We start from the raw sequence: 18,204 nt of genomic DNA, 5'->3' as shown, positions 1-18,204 counted from the left end.
AGAGTCCATTATTAAGGATGAGGTTTTGGGGTACTTGGAAACACATGATAAAATAGGCTGAAGTCAGCATGGCTTCCTTAGGGGAGATCTTGCCTGACAAATCTGTTGGAATTCCTTGAGGAAGTGACAGGCAGGATAGACAAAGGAGAGTCAGTGGATGTTGTTTACTTGGATTTTCAGAAGGCCTTTGATAAGGTGCCACACGAGGATACTAAGTAAGATAGGAGCCCATGGTATTACAGGAAAGGTACTGGCATGGATAGAAGAAGACTGGCTGACTGGCAGATGGCAAAGAGTGAATATAAAGGGGGCCTTTTCTGGTTGGCCAGCTGTGACTAGTGGTGTTTCGCAGCAGTCGGTGTTGGGTCCGCGACTTTTCACATTATATGTTAATGATCTGGATGACAGAATTGATGGCTTTTTGGCCAAGTTTGCGGATGATACAAAGATAGGTGGAGGGACAAGTAATGTTGGGGAAACAGGGAGTCTGCAGAAGAACTTGGACAGGTTGGGAGAATGGGCAAAGAAGTGGCAGATAAAATACAGCATAGGGAAGTGTATGGTCATGCACTTTGACAGAAGGAATAAAGGCGTAGACTATTTTCTAAATGGGGAGATAATTCAGAAATTGGAGGTGTAAAGGGACTTGGGAGTTCTAATGCAGGATTCCCTAAAGGTTAACTTGCAGGTTGAGTCGATAGTAAGGAAGAAAAATGCAATGTTAGCATTCATTTCAAGAGGACAAGAATATAAAAGCAAGGATGTAATGCTGAGGCTTTATGGCATTGCTCAGACCACATTTGGAGTTTTGTGAGCAGTTTTGGATGCCATATGCAAGGAAGGATGTGTGGGCATTGGAGAGGATCCAGAGGAGGTTTACGAAAATGATCCCAGGGATGAATGGGTTAAGTGTTTGATGACTCTGGGCCTGTACTCACTGGAGTTTTGAAGGATGAGGGGGATCTCATTGAAACCTGCCAAATATTGAAAGGCTTGGATAGAGTGACAGGGGGAGGTTGTTTCCAGTAGTGGGAGAATCTAGGACCAGAGGGAACAGCCTCAGAATAAAAGGACATCCCTTGAGCACAGAGATGAGGAGGAATTTCTTTAGCCAGAAGGTGGTGAATCTGTGGAATTCATTGCTATAGACAGCTGTGGAGGCCAAGTCATTGGGTATATTTAAAGTGGAGGATGATAACATCTTGATTAGTAAGCGTGTCAAAGGTTATGGGGAGAAGGCAGTAGAATGGGAATGAGGGAAAATAAATTTGCCATGATCAAATGGCGGACTAGACTTGATGGGCTGAATGGCCTAATTCTGCTCTTGTCTTATGGTATGTTTTCTGACATAGTCATGAGCTTTTCATGCCAGCTGGAAACTATTGAGACTATCTACTTTTTGCTCTGTAACCACTGAGACAATAGTACATCAAGTGATCATCCAGCTATTTTTTAATTTATCAATTCTCCCAAAGTCTGCGGCCTTCTTCCTCACTATAGTATCAATCACAATATATTTTGTATCATTTGTAAACATTTTTAATCATTCCCCCTACATTTAAGTATTTTTCAAAAAAAATATTCACTGGAAGGCGAGCATTTTTTTTTCTGTTCTTAGCTGCTATCAAAAGGACAGTGAGGAACCATCTTCATGAACTGCTAATATGCAGTAAATGCAGCCTTGGAATCCTGTTACGTAGGAAGTTCCAGGAATTTGACTCTGTTACCATAGTAATAGTGGTATTTCCTAGATCTTTTGTGTTCATTCTTCCAGATAATAAAGACTGCCTGCTTTTTTTTTAAATGAGTTCTCTAAGTTCTCAAAGCCTTGATGAAATTTTACATTGTTTAACTATTGATAGAGGAGGTACTAGAAAGACCAGCTGCATTTAAAGTGGACAAATCACCGGATTCAGATGGGATGCATCTTAGGTTGCTGAGGGAAGGGAGGAAATTGTAGAGGCTAGGGCTGTAATCTTCCAAATATTTACAGATTCAGAGGTGGTACTTGAGCACTGGAAAAAATTACACTCATGTTCAGAAAAAAAGAGCATTGGGATAAACACAGTAACCATAGACCAGTCAGTTTAACCTTGGTGGCGGGGAAAGTGCGAGAAGGAATAATCAGGAACAGAACATGCAGTCACTTAGGATGTATACATTGATTAGAGAGTGCCGGCATGGACACAAATTGAGTCTAACTAACTTGATGAAGCCTTTTTTTCCCCCATGAAGTGCAGGGGCAGGGAAATGTTTTTTTTTGGGGGAGGGGTTAGTGGGGTTCAGTGAGGGAAATGAGGTTGACCCCCAAAAAGCATTTGGTAACGTGACACACAGCAATCATCAGCATTGAAGTCCATGGGATAAAGGGACTATAGCAGCATGGAAATAAATTTGGCTAAGGAACAGGAAACAATAGCAGTGATCTATTTTGTACTGAAGGGGATGTACAGTGGAGTTCCCCGGGTTGTTAATAGAATTACAGATTTTATTTAAGGTATACATAAATGATTTGGACAAAGTTGAAAAGGGCTCAGTTCCCAGATGACACAAAATCTGGAGGCATAGTGACCTATGAGGATAGCAGCAAACCAAGGAGACAGATATAGGCTGGTGCAATGGGTGGCTAGAAGGCAGATGGAATTTAAATGTTAAAAGATGAAAAGCATTACATTTTGGTCAGAATTATGAGAAGTAGCAATATAAACTAGAGGGCATAATTATAAAAAATAACACGAGAACAGAGGATTGGTGTATAGGTGTACAGTTTGTTGAAAGTGGAGGGACAGGCTGGCATCTGGTTTAAATAGGTTACAGAATCCTGGGCTTTCTAAATTGATGCAATACAGCAAGGAAGCCACAATAACTTTTTATAAAATATTGGTTCAGCCAGAAATGGAGTATTATGTTCAGTTCTGGGCACCAAAGCTTTGGAGAGGTATAATGGCTTTAGAGCGGGTGCAGAAGAGATTTTGTAATATTATTCCAATGATAAGGAACTTTGGAACACTGGAAAAACCAAGGTTGTTCTGTTCCTTTGGAACAGAAGAGGTTACAATGGGATCTGATGGAGATACTCCAACCATGGTGGGTATAGAGACAATCAATGGAGAGAAAACCATTGGTAAAAGGGTTAAAAACTCTGAGACACAGAATGAAGATGATTGGCAAAATAACCTAAAATGACACGAGGAAAAACTTTTTAAATGCATTGAGCAGCTAAAATCAGGAATGCACTGCCCAGATTAGTAGTGGAAGCAGATTTGATTGTGGTGTCCAAAAGGAGTAGTACTTGAAAGGAGAAGTGCAGGGAGAGGTGGGAGGGCGGAGAGGAAGGGAAAGTGGGATTAGCGAGATTTTTGTTTTTACACAGAACCAGTGCAAACTTATAGATTCATTGACGTACAGTATGGAAAAAGGCCTTTCGACCCAACTCGTCCATTCCGACCAAGGAGTTTATCTGTGCTCATCCCATCTGCCTGTGTTTGGCGCATAGAGTCACAGATTTGGACAGCATGGAAACAGACCCTTTGGCCTAGCTGGTCCAATGCTACGTCCCTACGTTCCTATGCTCCTACGTTCCAGGGAATAAAGTCCTAAATCTATACAACCTCTCCTTGTAACTCAGGACCCCAAGTCCAGGCAACATCTTGGCAAATCTTTTCTGCACTCTTTCTAGTTTAATAACATCTTTCCTATAGCAGGGTAACCAAAACTGTACACAATACTCCAAGTACAGTCTCACCAATGTCTTATATAACTGTAACATAACTTCCCAACTCCTATACTCAATGCTCTGACGGATGAAGGCCAGAATGCCAAATGCCTTCTTCACAACCCTATCTACCTGTGATGCCGCTTTCAGGGAACTATGCACTTGCACTCCGAGGCCCCTCTGTTCTATAACACTCCCCAGGGCCCTACCATTCACTGTACAATTCCTACCTTAGTTTGATCTCCCAAAAAGTAATACCTCACATTTATCTGGATTGAAAGCCATTTGCCTATCCTCAGCCCACATACCTCGCTGATCATGATCCTCTTGTAATTTTCCCAAAACTGCCAGCCTTGCCCTTCATCCTAACAGGAACATGCAGGCCCTGAACTCCTGACACCACACTTTTGAAAGTCTCCCACGGCAGATGTTCCTTTCTCTGCAAACAATCTCACCCAACCGACAACTGCAAGCTCCCGCCTAATGGCTCCAGAATTTGCCCTGCCCCAGTTCAGCACAAAAGCAGTCCACAACATTCCAAAGAATCTATTGCCCCACCTCATCAGTGTCCTGCATGTTCCTGTTAGGATGAAGGGCAAGGCTGGCAGTTTTGGGAATCCTAGTTGACAATAGATATTGAGGCTCTGATTAAGAAAAAGAGGGAGGCATACACTGTGCATAATCTGTTGGGAACTAGTGAATCTCTTGATGACTACAAGAAGTGTAGGAATGCACTTAAGAGGGAAGTTAGGAGGGCAAAAAAAGATATGAGAAAGATCTGGCAGGCAAGGTGAGGCAAGATCCCAAGAGATTCTACACCTGCAGCAAAGTGTGCAGATTCCACAGAGGATTTATCCGAGAACCCATAGAACAGTATTTGAAGCAAGTCATTCTTAGCCCTAAGGGACTAAGAAGAGCTCGCACTCAAATACTGATTTTGTGCAAAGAGTTGTGTCACTCATGTCACTTCAGGAATTCAATTCTTTCATTTTTTTTGTGTTGTAATGGAGGCCAAAGTCAAATGATCTGGACACAACTGAAACAAAGCAACAGTGAGCAAATGATTGGGGACACAGAACAGAGAACACAGAACAGTGCAGCACTGGACAGGCCATTTGGCCCACGACGTTGTGACAATGTTGATGCCAATTCATACTAAATGTCCTCCTCCTGTGTATCATCAATATCCCTCCGTTCTCTTCACATCGGGCTGCATAATTAACAACAGCACATCCCTTCCTGATGAACTTAACGCATTCTATGCGCGTTCTGAACAGACAGCCTCCAATGCAGCTGAACCTGTGATCACAGTGGTGGACGTAAGATCAGTCTTCTGGAGAGTGAACATGAGGAAAGCACCTGGCCCAGCTGGTGTCCCTGGCCGTGTGCTCAGATCTTGTGCTGATCAGTTGGCAGAAGTATTTGCGGACATACTTAACCTCTCCCTGCTTCAGTCTCAGGTTCCCACCTGTTTTAAGAAGACCACTATCATCCCGGCACCGAAGAAAAGCCAGGTAACATGCCTCAATGACTACTGACCAGTGGCTCTGACATCCACCACCATGAAGTGCTTTGAGAGGTTGGTCATGGCACACATCAACTCCAGCCTCCCAGACAACCTGGACCCATTGCAATTCGCCTATCGCCGAAACAGGTCTACAGTGGATGCCATCTCCCTGGCCCTACACTCAGCTCTGGAGCATCTGGACAGTAAAGACACATACGTTAGACTACTGTTTATTGACTACAGCTCTGCCTTCAATACAATAATCCCAAGCAAGCTTGTCACCAAACTCCAAGACCTAGGACTCAACACCTCCCTCTGTAACTGGATCCTTGACTTTCATAACAAACAGACCACTATCAGTGAGGATAGGCAGCAATACCTCCGGCACGATTATTCTCAACACTGGTGCCCCACAAGGCTGCTTCCTCAGCCCTCTACTCTACTCCCTATACACTCATGACTGTGTGGCCAGATTCTGCTCTAACTCCATCTACAAGTTTGCAGACGATACCACCGTTGTTGGCCGTATCTCAAACAGCGATGAGTTGGAGTACAGGAAGGAGATAGAGAGCTTACTGGAATGGTGTCATGACAACAACCTTTCCCTCAATGTCAACAAAACAGAAGAGCTGGTCATTGACTTCAGGAAAGAGGGCTATGTACATGCATCTGTCTACATCAATGGTGCTGAGGTAGAGAGGGTTGAGAGCTTCAAGTTCCTGGGAATGAACATCACCAACAGCCTGTCCTGGTCAAATCATGTAGATGCCATGGCCAAGAAAGCTCATCAGTGCCTCTACTTCCTCAGGAGGCTAAAGAAATCTGATTTGTCCCCTTTGACTCTCACCAACTTCTACTGATGCACCATAGAAAGCATCCTATCTGGATTATCACGGCTCGGTACGGCAACTGCTCTGCCCTGGACCGCAAGAAACTGCAGAGAGTTGTGGATACAGCCCAGCGCATCATGGACACCAGCCTTCCCTCCTTGTCTTTACCTCTCGATGTCTTGGTGAAGTAGCCAGCATAATCTAAGGCACCACCCACCCAGGACATTCTCTCTTCTCTCCTCTTCCATCAGGTAGAAGATACAGGAGTCTGAGGGCATGTACAACCAGACTTAAGGACAGCTTCTACCCCCACTGTGATAAGACTATTGAACAGTTCCCTTATACAATGAGATGGTCTATGACCTAACGATCTACCTTGTGTGACCTTGCACCTTATTGCACTGCACTTTCTCTGTAGTTGTGACACTTTACTCTGTACTGTTATTGTTTTTACCTGTACTACCTCAATGCACTCTGTACTAACTCAATGTAACTGCACTGTGTAATGAATTGACCTGTATGATCGGTTTGCACGACAAGTTTTTCACTGTACCTCAGTACAAGTGACAATAATAAACCAATACATGTCTATCTAAAAGCCTCTTAAACACCACCAAACTGCCTGCTTCCACTACTACCCCTGGTAACCCATTCTAGGCACCAACCACTCTCTGGGTAAAAATACGTCCCTCACGTTGCCTTTAAACTTCCCCCCTCTAATCTTAAGAGCATGTCCTCTGGTGTTTGACATTTCTAGCCTGGGGAACAGATTCTGACTGTGTACCCTATCTATGCTTCTCATAATTTTAAAAACCTCTATCATGTCTCCCTTCAGCCGCTGATGCTCTAGGGAGAACAACCCAAGTTTGTCCAACCTTTCCTTATAGCTCATACCTTCTAATCCAGGCAGCATCCTGATAAACCTCTTCTGCACCCTTTCCACAGTCTCCACATGCTTCCTATAATGGGGCGAACAGAACTGTACACAGTACTCCAAGTAGAGTCTGACTAAAGTTTTATAAAGCTGCAGCATGACTTCCTTACTCTTATACTCAACACCCCTACCAATGAAGGCAAGTATGCCAATACACCTTCTTCACCAACTTATCCATTTGCATAGCCACTTTCATGAACTATGGACCTGGACCCCAAGATTCCTCTGTACCTCAATGCTATTAAGGGATCATACCATTAACAATATACTTTTTTCTTTTATTTGACCTCCAAAAGTGCAACACCCCACACTTGCCAGGATTAAACTCCATCTGCCACTTCTCTGCCCCATATCTGTAACTGATCTATATCCCACTGTATTCTTTGATAGTCCTTCATACTGTCCACAGCTCCACCAATCATGGTGTCATCCGCAAAACATCAGCAAAATGGGCGGCACAATAGCACGAAAGTTAGCGTATTGCTATTACAGCACCAGCGACCCAGGTTGAATTCCAGCTGCTGTCTGTAAGGAGTTTGTATCCGTGACTGCGTGGGCTTCCTCCAGGTGCTCCGGTTTCCTCCCACATTCCAAAGATGTACGGGTTAGGAGTTGTGGACATACTATGTTGGCACCGGAAGCGTGGCGACACTTGTGAGCTGCCCCCCAGAACATTCGTCACAAAAGATGCGTTTCACTGTGTGTTTCGATGTTCATGTGACGAATAAGGAAATCTTATCTAATCCATCCATCTACATTTTCATCCAAATCATTGATGTAGTCCCAGTACTAATCCTTGTGGAACACCACTGGTCATAGAATAACAGCCTTGAACCTTACTCTCTGCCTTCTGTGAGTAAGCCAGTTCAAAATCCAAACTTGCAATTCACCCTGGATCCCATGCATCTTTATCTTCTGAATCAACCTCCCATAAGGGACCTTATCAAATTCCTTACTAAGGTCCATGTAGATAATGTCCACTGCCTTAACGTCATCAAGCACCTTTGTCACCTCCTGAAAAAAACCCAATCAAGTTTGCAAGGCAGGACCTGTCCCACACAAAGCTATGCTCACTATCCCAAAGCAGACTGTGCCTTTCCAAATGCACATAGATCCGATCCCTCAGTATCCTCTCCAATAGCTTCACTACCACTGACATGAAGTTCACTGGCCTATAATTACCTGGATTATCCCTATTTCCCTTCAACAAAGGAACAACATTTGCTACTCTTCAGTCGTCTGGGACCTCATCTCTTGTTAGTGAGGACACAAAGATCTTTGTCAAAGCCCCAGCAATCTCCTCACTTGCTTCTTTCAATATTATGGGATATATGCCATCAGGCTCTGGGGACCTATCCACCTTAATGCTTTTCAGGAGACCCAGCACGAGCTCTTCCTTAATCTCAAAATGTCCCAGCCCATTAGCATGTCCCACTCTGTTTTCACTATCCTCCAAATCTTTCTCCTCAGTAAATACAGAGACAAGCTTAGGCACCTGCTCTGACCCCAAGCACAAACTCCCTCCTTTATCCTTGAGTGGACCTACCCTTTCTTTAGTTATCCTCTTTTGTTGCAGTTATGCAAGTATAAAATGCCTTAGGATTCTCCTTGATCCTGCTTGCCAAAGACATTTCATGGCCCCATTTGGCCTTCCTAATCACCTGCTTGAGCACTTTCCAGCTATCTTTATATTCCACAAGGGCCCAGTCTGATTTTAGCATCCTAAACCTTACATATGCTTCCTTTTCCTTCCTGACTTTTCACCCAATGTTCCCTTACCTTACCATCCTTGTCCTTACTCCTTCCCAGAACATGCCGATCCTGAACTCCGATCAGCGGGTCTTTAAACAACTCCTACACATCAGGTGTGGACTTGTCTGACAGCAGCAGCTCCCAGTCAACACCCCTTAGCTTTTGTCTCATCCTGTCGTAATTTGCACTTCCCCAATTTAGTACCTTCCTGCAAGATCCAATTATATCCTTACTGATGACTATCTTAAAACATACTGAGTTGTGGTCACTATTCCCAAAATGTTCACCCACTATCAGATCCGTCACCTGGCCTGGCTCATTTTCCAAAACTAGGTCCAGTATGCTCTCCCCTCTAGTTGGACTCTCCACAAAGTGTTTCAAGAACCCCTCTTAGATGCACTGAAGAAATCATACCCCATCTAAGCATCTTGTATTAAGGAAGTTACAATCAATACTGGGAAATCCCCCACTATGACAACCCTGTTGTTTCTGCACCTTTCCAATAATCTGTCCACATATCTGTTCCTCCACCTCTTGGTGGCTACTGGGGGTGCCTATAGTACAATTCCAAGAGTGTAATTGCACCTTTCTTATTTCTGAGCTCCACTCAAATTGCCTTTGTGCATGAGCCCTCCAGTATGTCCTGAGTATTGCTGTGAAATTCTCCCTGATGAGTAGTGCTACCTCTCCACCTGTTTTACCGCCCGTCTCTATCACATCTAAAACAGCAAAACCCAGGAACGTTGAGCTGCCAGTCCTGTCCCTCATGCAGCCAGGTCTCTGTAATGGCAACAGCATCATAATTCCATGGACAGATCCAGGCTCTAAGTTCATCTTCCCTATCCACAATACTCCTAGACTGAAATAAACATATGTCAACCCATCAATCCCACCATGTCTATTAGCCTGCCTCTTGCTGTCCTTCCTTTCAGTCTTACTCATCATACTATCTTTCTTGCTCTCAACTCTACCATCTGTTGCCCTGCTGCTCTGGTTCCCATCGCCCTGTTACTCCAGTTTAAACCCGCCCATGTAGCACTAGCAAACCTCCCAGCAAGGATATTGGTTTCTGTCCAGTTCAGATGCAAACCATCTTGTTTGTATAGGTCCTACTTGCCACTTCACAACCTATCATCAACTTTCATTCTTTTTTTGTTTACTGCCTCTAAGAGTGGAGATCCTTATGGTTTTCATATGTATACATATACAGATGTGATTTGTTTCCCCAAAAAGAAATTAGTAAACTAGTTTGGCTTTTGCAACAATTCAATAGATCCATAGTCACCATTACCAAAAGTAGTCTTTTATTCCAGATATTTTTAATAATTCAGTTTTATATATTGCTTTGGTTGCACCTGAATTCCACCTCCAGATTTTTACTCCAGGCCCCTGTACTACAAGCCTCTTCACATCTTCCTTCCTATTCAGCAAAACATCAGAATACTGGTCCACATGTGAATGTGTTATATAGACAAGCTAAATGTGTGGGAAAGAATATCGCAGATGCAGTGGAATTTGGAAAAATATGAAGCTACCCCTTTTGGTACACAAACAAAAGCAGAGTTTTTTTTAAAGATGGTAAGAGACTCAGTAACGTTGATATTCAAAAGGACCAAGTTGAAAGCCATCATACTGCTGCAGCGACCAATTAAGGTAAGATACCTTTATTAGTCGCATGTACATCGAAACACTCAGTGAAATGCATCTTTTGTGTAGAGTGTTCTGGGAGCAGCCCACAAATTAGGAAGGCAAATGATATGTTGGCTTTTGTTACAAGAGGATTTAAGTACAGATGCCTTAATGCAATCATAAAGGGACTTGGTGAAATCACACCTGGAGAGTTATTTACAGTTTTTGTCTCATCATAAAGAATAAACTTTTTCCACAGAGGGAGTGCAACAGAGATGCACTAGAGTGATTCCAGAGATGGTAGGTTTGCTGTACGAGGACTGATTGAGTAGACTAGGCCAGTATTCTCTGAAGTTTAGCAGCATGAAAGGAGAACTCATTGAAACTTGCAAATTTCTTACAAGTCTTTGCAGGGTGATGATCATTCTCCTGGCTGAGGAGTCTAGGACCAGGGTCACAGTCTCAAAATAAGTAGGATATTTTGGATGGAGACGAACAGAACTTTCTTCACTCAGAGGATGGTGATTTTTTTTAAAATTATCTACTCCAGAGGGTTCTGGAAGTTCATTCATTGAGTTCATTCAAAAAAAGCTATCAATAGATTTCTGCATTTTTAGGGAATCTAGTAGTATGGGGATAGTGCAGGAAAATGACAATGATGTAGATGGTCAGCCATGATCTTGATGAATTAGAGAACACACTAAAATCCAAGTGGCCAATTCCTGTTTCTATTTCTTATTTCCTTGATCACCATTTCTGATGCTGAAAAATGCTTTGATAGCTTTAATTGAATCTGTTTCAAATTAATGTTACATTAAATTATATGTCTTTGCTGCAATCATTAACTGCAAGACCAATATGAAGCATTAAAGTGGAATCATCCCTCTTCCTATAGAATGTCATTACTTCAGCTGTGTTGATTGAAAGTGTCAACCATCATACCAATAATTGAAAGGTGAGACAGGTGCAACTACACGTTAACAACATGTCAACCAGACATAAAATCATCCAGCAAATTAGAAAGAAATTCACAAGGCTGAACAGCACAAACTAAACCTGTTACTGAAAATTACAGGCAGTTATGGTTTCATATAGACAATAGGTATACACAGCAGAAATACATTTACTATAAACTGAAAGGCCTTGCTGCCAGTCTTCTGCTTATAGCACATGATCCATATAATAAGCAGAGCTCAGGCAGAGCCAGTATCTGCCTTGAGTTCCATGTTTACAGATAGCACTGTTATCCTAAATGTTGCAGAACGAGCCAATGGAGGTATTCAAAGATTGCTAGCCTGAACTTGTCTTCTGTGCTCAAAATATCTTTTAAACAAATCTCATTTCACAACTTGTTCATTTAGATGCAGAAGATCAGCACTGTTATGAAAAATCTTTGCACTTGTTTTCAACTGGCACCCCCATTCTTTTGGCAACATTGCAGATATGACATAAATGTTTATTTTGTTACTAAATTAAAGCTTTTCTGATACAAAAAAATGTCTAACCACTTAAAAAGATTCCAGTAATATGAACTCAGTATCCACTCTTCAGACTACTTCAGCAGAAGGTATTTTAGATGACTAGAGAAAAGAGATGACAATGAAACTCAGTGGTAATTTAGAAGCATATTAAATGTATAACCATACAACAGCTCCACAAGTGTTTCCAATGTACTCTGCCTGTCATTACTTCTGCCATATTAAAAATTATATTTTAGATTTGTGAATTGCTTTTTATAAACAGCTTATGCTAATTAACACTTACAGACCACAATACTAATAAAGAGGCTAAAGGATATGTGATATATTGCTGGGAGTTTAGATGTTTTGTACTACATGTCAGACTGGTTATGTTACAGTACCATAGTTATAAACACATTGTAGATAAGAAATGTAGTTAACAGCCCAAACCAGGCTAGCTCATGTCTGAAAAGCAGTGAATTTCTGGAATGTGTTAACTTTCTATAACAGGACATATTAGATTCAGAACAGTGTAATCAGGCAGATTTAGTTAGCAGTTTAATCTAATTTATCCAATTGTGATTATAATGATTCATTTCGACAGGATGTTTGAGAGGAAGCAATATGAAACAGCAAACGCTAGATTTGAGCAAGGATGACTTCCGTGTCATGAGGCAGAGACTGGCTACCATGAACTGAACACATCTACAAATGGGTAAAGTTGATCAAAGGGAGGTGTTCAAAAATGAATTTACAATGATGCAGAACCTACTGACAAAATGCAGCTGAGAAATATAGAATATTTTGGTAAACTAGCCAGAAAGAAAATGGAACAGTGCACAAGGCCAAATAGTGAAAGGAGATTTAGTTTCAAACAGCATTTTAACTCCTGCAATTCACAGTGAACTGCTAAACCGATCACTATATTTTGGGAGCTTGCATCTGTTTGACTCTTCATTGAAAGAAAAAGCCCCATGTAAGTGACAGCTTATAGAGGAACTATAACTTGCCCCAAGCACTTGAAAGAGCAGTAGCCTGCACAGGAATATCATTGGACACATTTTAAACTCAAAAATGTCACTGTGAAAGGAACTTTGTCAATTCTAACTCAACTACTCCAATGTTACCTGTCAACTCCAACCACCCTCTGTAAATTTAAGCTCAACTCCAACTATTAACCCTACATTGGGTCCCACTTCTTCAATACTTCAATTTAAAAATATTGATGCTTGTGTTAAAATAAGTCCAGTCTTGACAACTGCAGCCCCAATCATAAACTCCTTCCAGCTCTACAAGATCTTATTATTGTGGGAGTACCTTCAACACGACAATTATCCTTCGTAAATGCTGACCTTGGCAGCAATGCCCAAGATCCCAAAGTAAGAACAGATTTTCAAAAATCTCTTCCAGTTATACTTTCTAGCCCACTACAGATTTCCCTTTTCCCCCAATTGTAACCCAACTTCAGCACCCAAAGGTTTTGGGTTCCGATCTTTAAACTCCAAGTCATTCCATAAATCTACCTCTTTGACAAGCGTTTAGTCACATGCTCTAATATCTCTTTAAAAGGCACAAATGTCAGATTTTGTCTGTTCACATTCCCAAGAATCACCATGGGACACTTTATTAATTATCACTCTTAATAGTAACAAAATCAACATTCTCCATCTTTCCCAACATATCAGATCATCTTACAATTTCTTATATGCTAAGCTTTTTTTTAAAAAGCTTTTCTCATATCTCCCCTCTCCATACAAACAAATGAATGTAGTCTCACCAATGTTCTATATAACTGAGGCACAATACTTGTGTATTTAATTCTCTCAGCAATAAACAGTAACATTCTGTTTGCTTTTCTAATTATTTGCAATACCTGCAAGGTAGCCTTTTGCAAATCATGCATTAGGATATCTAGATCTTTCTAAATCTCAGATCTCTGCAGCTCTCATCATTTAGACATCATCAATCAGCCCAATACATCATGGGTACATTCCTCCCCACCATTGGTAGTATCTACAGGAGGCACTGCCTCAACATCCATTATCAAAGATCCCCACCGTCCAGGCTATGCTTTCTTCTCACAGCTACGATTGGGCAGGAAGTACAGAAGCCTGAAGTCCCACATCACCAGGCTCAAGAACAGCTACTTCTCTTCAACCATAAGGTTCTTGAACCAACCAGCACAACCCTAATCACTACAGTTTGGCAACACTATGACCACTTTGATCACTTTACACTAAAATGGACTGTTTTCTTTTGTTCCAACTGTGTTCTTTCTTATAAAAATTGTGTATAATTTATGTTTAACTTATGTTTATCTTATGAATGCTGCTTATATGATGCTATGTGTCTGTGATGCTGCTGCAAGTAAGTTTTTCCTTGCACTTTTGCATACATGTACTTGTGCATATGACAATAAATTTAAATTTGACTTTATTATTTTCTTGTCATAATGAACAATTTTACATTTCCCCACATTATATTCCATTTGCCACTCACTTAACCTATCCACATCCCTTTGTAACCCATTTATGCCTACTCTATACTTCCTGTTAGCCAGACAATCTTCTTTCCACGCCAATATATTTGCTCTTTATACCATGAACTTATATTTTCTGCAGTGATCTTTGATGTAGCACCTTATCATAGAACAGTACAGCACAATACAGACCCTTCAGCCCACAATGTTGTGCCGACCTTTAAACCTCTCCTAAGACTATCTAACCCATTCCTCCCACATATTCCTCTACTTTAAATTCTTCCATATGCCTACCTAGTAATCTCTTGAATCTGACCAATGTACCTGCCTCCACCACTGCCCCAGGCAGCACATTCCATGCCCCAACCACTCTCTGGGTAAAAAACCTTCCTCTGATATCTCCCTTGAACTTCCCACCCATTACCTTAAAGCCATGCCCTCTTGTATTGAGCATTGGTGCCCTGGGAAAGAGGCGCTGGCTGTCCACTCTATCTATTTCTCTTAATATTTTGTACACTTCTATCATGTCTCCTCTCATCCTCTTTCTCTCCAAAGAGTAAAGCCCTAGCTCCCTTAGTCTTTCCTCATAATCCGTACTCTCTAAACCAGGCAGCATCCTGGTAAATCTCCTCTGCACCCTTTCCAACACTTCCACATCCTTCCTATAATGAGGCGACCAGAACTGGACACAGTACTCTAAGCGTGATCTAACCAGAGTTTGATAGAGCTGCATCATTACCTTGTAGCTCTTAAACTCGATCCCTCGAATTATGAAAATTAACATCCCATAAGCCTTCTTAACTACCCTATCCACCCATGAGGCAACTTTCAGGGATCTGTGGATATGGACCCCCAGATCCCTCTGCTCCTCCACACTACCAAGAATCCTGCCATTAACTTTGTACTCTGCCTTGGAGATTGTCCTTCCAAAGTGTACCACCTCACACTTCTCCGGATTGAACTCCATCTGCCACTTCTCAGTCCAGCTCTGCATCTTATCAATGTCCCTCTGCAATCTTCGACAATCCTCTACACGATCCACAACACCACCAACCTTTGCTAACTTGTCAACCCACCCTTCTACCCCCTCATCCCTTATAGCCTCATAATTTGCCCTTCCCTAATTAAATATTTTCCTGTCCTCTTTTTCTCCTATCCTTGTCCATGACAATGCTAAAGGTTAGGGAGCGGTGGTCACTGTCCCTCAAATGCTCACCCACTGAGAGATGTCACCTGACCCAGTTCATTACCTAATACTAGATCTAATATGGCGTTCCCTCTAGTTGGCCTGTCAACATACTGTGACAGGAATCCGTCCCGGACACACATATCAAATGCTATCCGGAAACTTCAGTATAGTACATCCACCAGTTCCCCTTTATCTACAACATGTTACTTCTTCAAGCATGACCTCCCTTTCTCGATAACATGTTGACTTTGTTCAATTACCCTATTATTTTCCAAGTGCCCAGCTAAAATGTCATTAATAATAACTCCTAACATTTTCTGTATGACAGATCTTGAGTGAGATTTCCTCTGATTTCTTGCTTGCTATCTTCTTCCCATTATGAATAAATGCTATTCTGCAATCTAATGGAGGCTTAAATGAATCAAGGGAATCTTGAAAAATTGAAACTAACATGTCAACCATCTCACTAGCCCCTTCTTTTAAGGCCCTACGATGAAGTTCATCAGAACCCAAGGTCTTGCCAGTTCACAGCTTCAATAGTTTGCTATAAGTGCTATGGTGACTGTAACTTTCTCAAGTTCCTACTTCGCTTCCAATTTCCCTATTTCTGGGATGTTACATACCCTCTATAGGAACAACAGAAACAAAAATCTCTTTTTGTATTGGTGGCAAACCTTATACCACAGTCTATTTTTTCCTTATTGATCTTTTAGTCAAGCCTTTGCTGTTTTTTCCCCTGTGCTATTCATTCTTCTGACCTGCCACCTGTACTTGCATAATTATACACTTTAAGTTTGATACTATTTTTGCCTTTTTTCACTTAACCACAGATGATGGGTTTTCTCTGGGATTTTCTTTCTCATTGGAATGTTTTTATTCTGAAAGATTCCTTTAAATGTCTGCCGCTGCATCTCAATTGATGATCCCATAACCTCAATTACCAGTTCACTTTTGTTGGTCCTCCTTTTGTGTCCTCATGGCTGCTCTTACTTAAGTTAAACATACTGGTTTTGGAGCCATTTTTCTCCCTCTCAAAATGAATGTAAAGTTTAGTGGATTGCTGCTATCCAGGGGTCTCTTCACAATGAGATAATCAATCCTATGTTGTTACTCAATAACAGGTCAAGTATAGCCTGCTCTCCAGTTGACTCCAGGCATGCTGTTCTAAGTAACTATCCCAAATACACTATGAGCTCCTCATCTAGGCTACCTTTTCCCATCTGATTTCTTTCAGTCCACACAGATTGAAATTCCCCATGATTTGTGTCATTTCTTTCTAACAAGCTTCCATTATTTCTTATTTTACACTCTGTCCTACTGTGTAATTGTTGCTTGAGGGTCTGTACGTCATTCTACTTCTCTTTATTATTTCCTAATTTCCACTGAAAATGTTTCTACATTCTGGCTTCCTAACATAGGTCATCGCTCTCTATTATTCCAAGATCATCATTAATTTATTCAACATTTCCTGGCTTTACATCCTTTCAAAATGTTATGTACCCCTCAATATTCAGGAACCAACATCATCCAGCAACCAAGTCTCTGCAATGATTATCAGATCATACTTATTTCTATTTATACCGAGTTCATCAGTTTTGTTTTGAATAACACGTGCATTCAGATACTAAGCCTTCAGTTTTGTCTTTTTATTATTTTCATGTACATCTTGCTTCAGCTCCTTATCCTTCTTATTGTCCAAGTATTAGGAGCAGAAATAGGCTATTTAATTCCTCAAGTGTATTCTACAATTCACTGAGGTCATCAATTAGATATGACCCAACTCCATATACCTACCTACCCTTACCTCATATCCCTCAATACCATTGGTTAACATAACTCTATACATCTCAAAATTAAAATCAACTGACCTGGCAACAACTGCTGTTCACAGGAGAGTTCCAAATATCTACCACTGTTTGCATGTAGGAGCATTTCCTAACTTTGCTCTGGAAAAGCCTGGCTCTAACATTTAGATGTATTCTTTTGTACAGGATTCCCCAAGCAACAAAGATATTTTCCCTCCACTCCCTGCTATTAGTTTATCCTAATACCTTGAAAACGTCTATCAAATCAACTCTTATTCTTCGAAAATATCTAACATTAAACCTCACAAAATACATCTATTTTGAAGTAGTGAGAAGAAATGGAAACTCTAAAGCCGCAGTTCGTGTTGTGACCTAAAGTAAGTCACAAACACCTTTCAGGTGGATTGCAGCATAGTGAAATGAAACGTCTGTTTATAATGCACACCATTGGAAGTTTTAAACTGTGAATGAAGTATGGTTCACTTTGGCTGCAGGTGTCTTTACTTCTGCACTTACAATCAGTTTACTTCCTTCTCTCCAGCTTTACCACTACTCTGTCCATCCACCTAAACCAGTGACAAATTCGTAATCACAGGTGACAATTTGGCTGTGGTTATCCAAACATTTTAAACACTTTGAGGAAACTCTCAAGAGCTATTCAGAGCCCATTCCAGGAAACTACCAGATAATCCAGGAAAAACAAAAGCACTCAGAGAGAGGAGCAGCTGTGCTATTCCATCCCTCATAGAATCACACCTGGATTGACATTATCTTCTCAAATCCAAAGACATTAATCACAAAATTTATTTTAAGAATTTATTCCTTATTCTTTCCCTTTGTAGAAAGTTGTGCAGATGCCACTAATTTCATGGTGTTCTGTTTTTGAACAATATTTGAGGTAAGG

At 41.2% G+C, this 18,204-nt stretch overlaps 1 protein-coding gene across 1 annotated transcript in view; it reads right to left on the bottom strand.

The window, feature by feature from the left end:
* Window positions 1-18,204, bottom strand: part of rb1 (retinoblastoma 1) — a 196,322-nt gene that overhangs the window by 58,035 nt on the left and 120,083 nt on the right.

Source organism: Pristis pectinata, chromosome 4 (genome assembly GCF_009764475.1).
Source record: "Pristis pectinata isolate sPriPec2 chromosome 4, sPriPec2.1.pri, whole genome shotgun sequence".
Classification (NCBI taxonomy): Eukaryota; Metazoa; Chordata; class Chondrichthyes; order Rhinopristiformes; family Pristidae; genus Pristis; species Pristis pectinata.
This window is presented reverse-complemented; position numbering and strand designations above follow the sequence as displayed.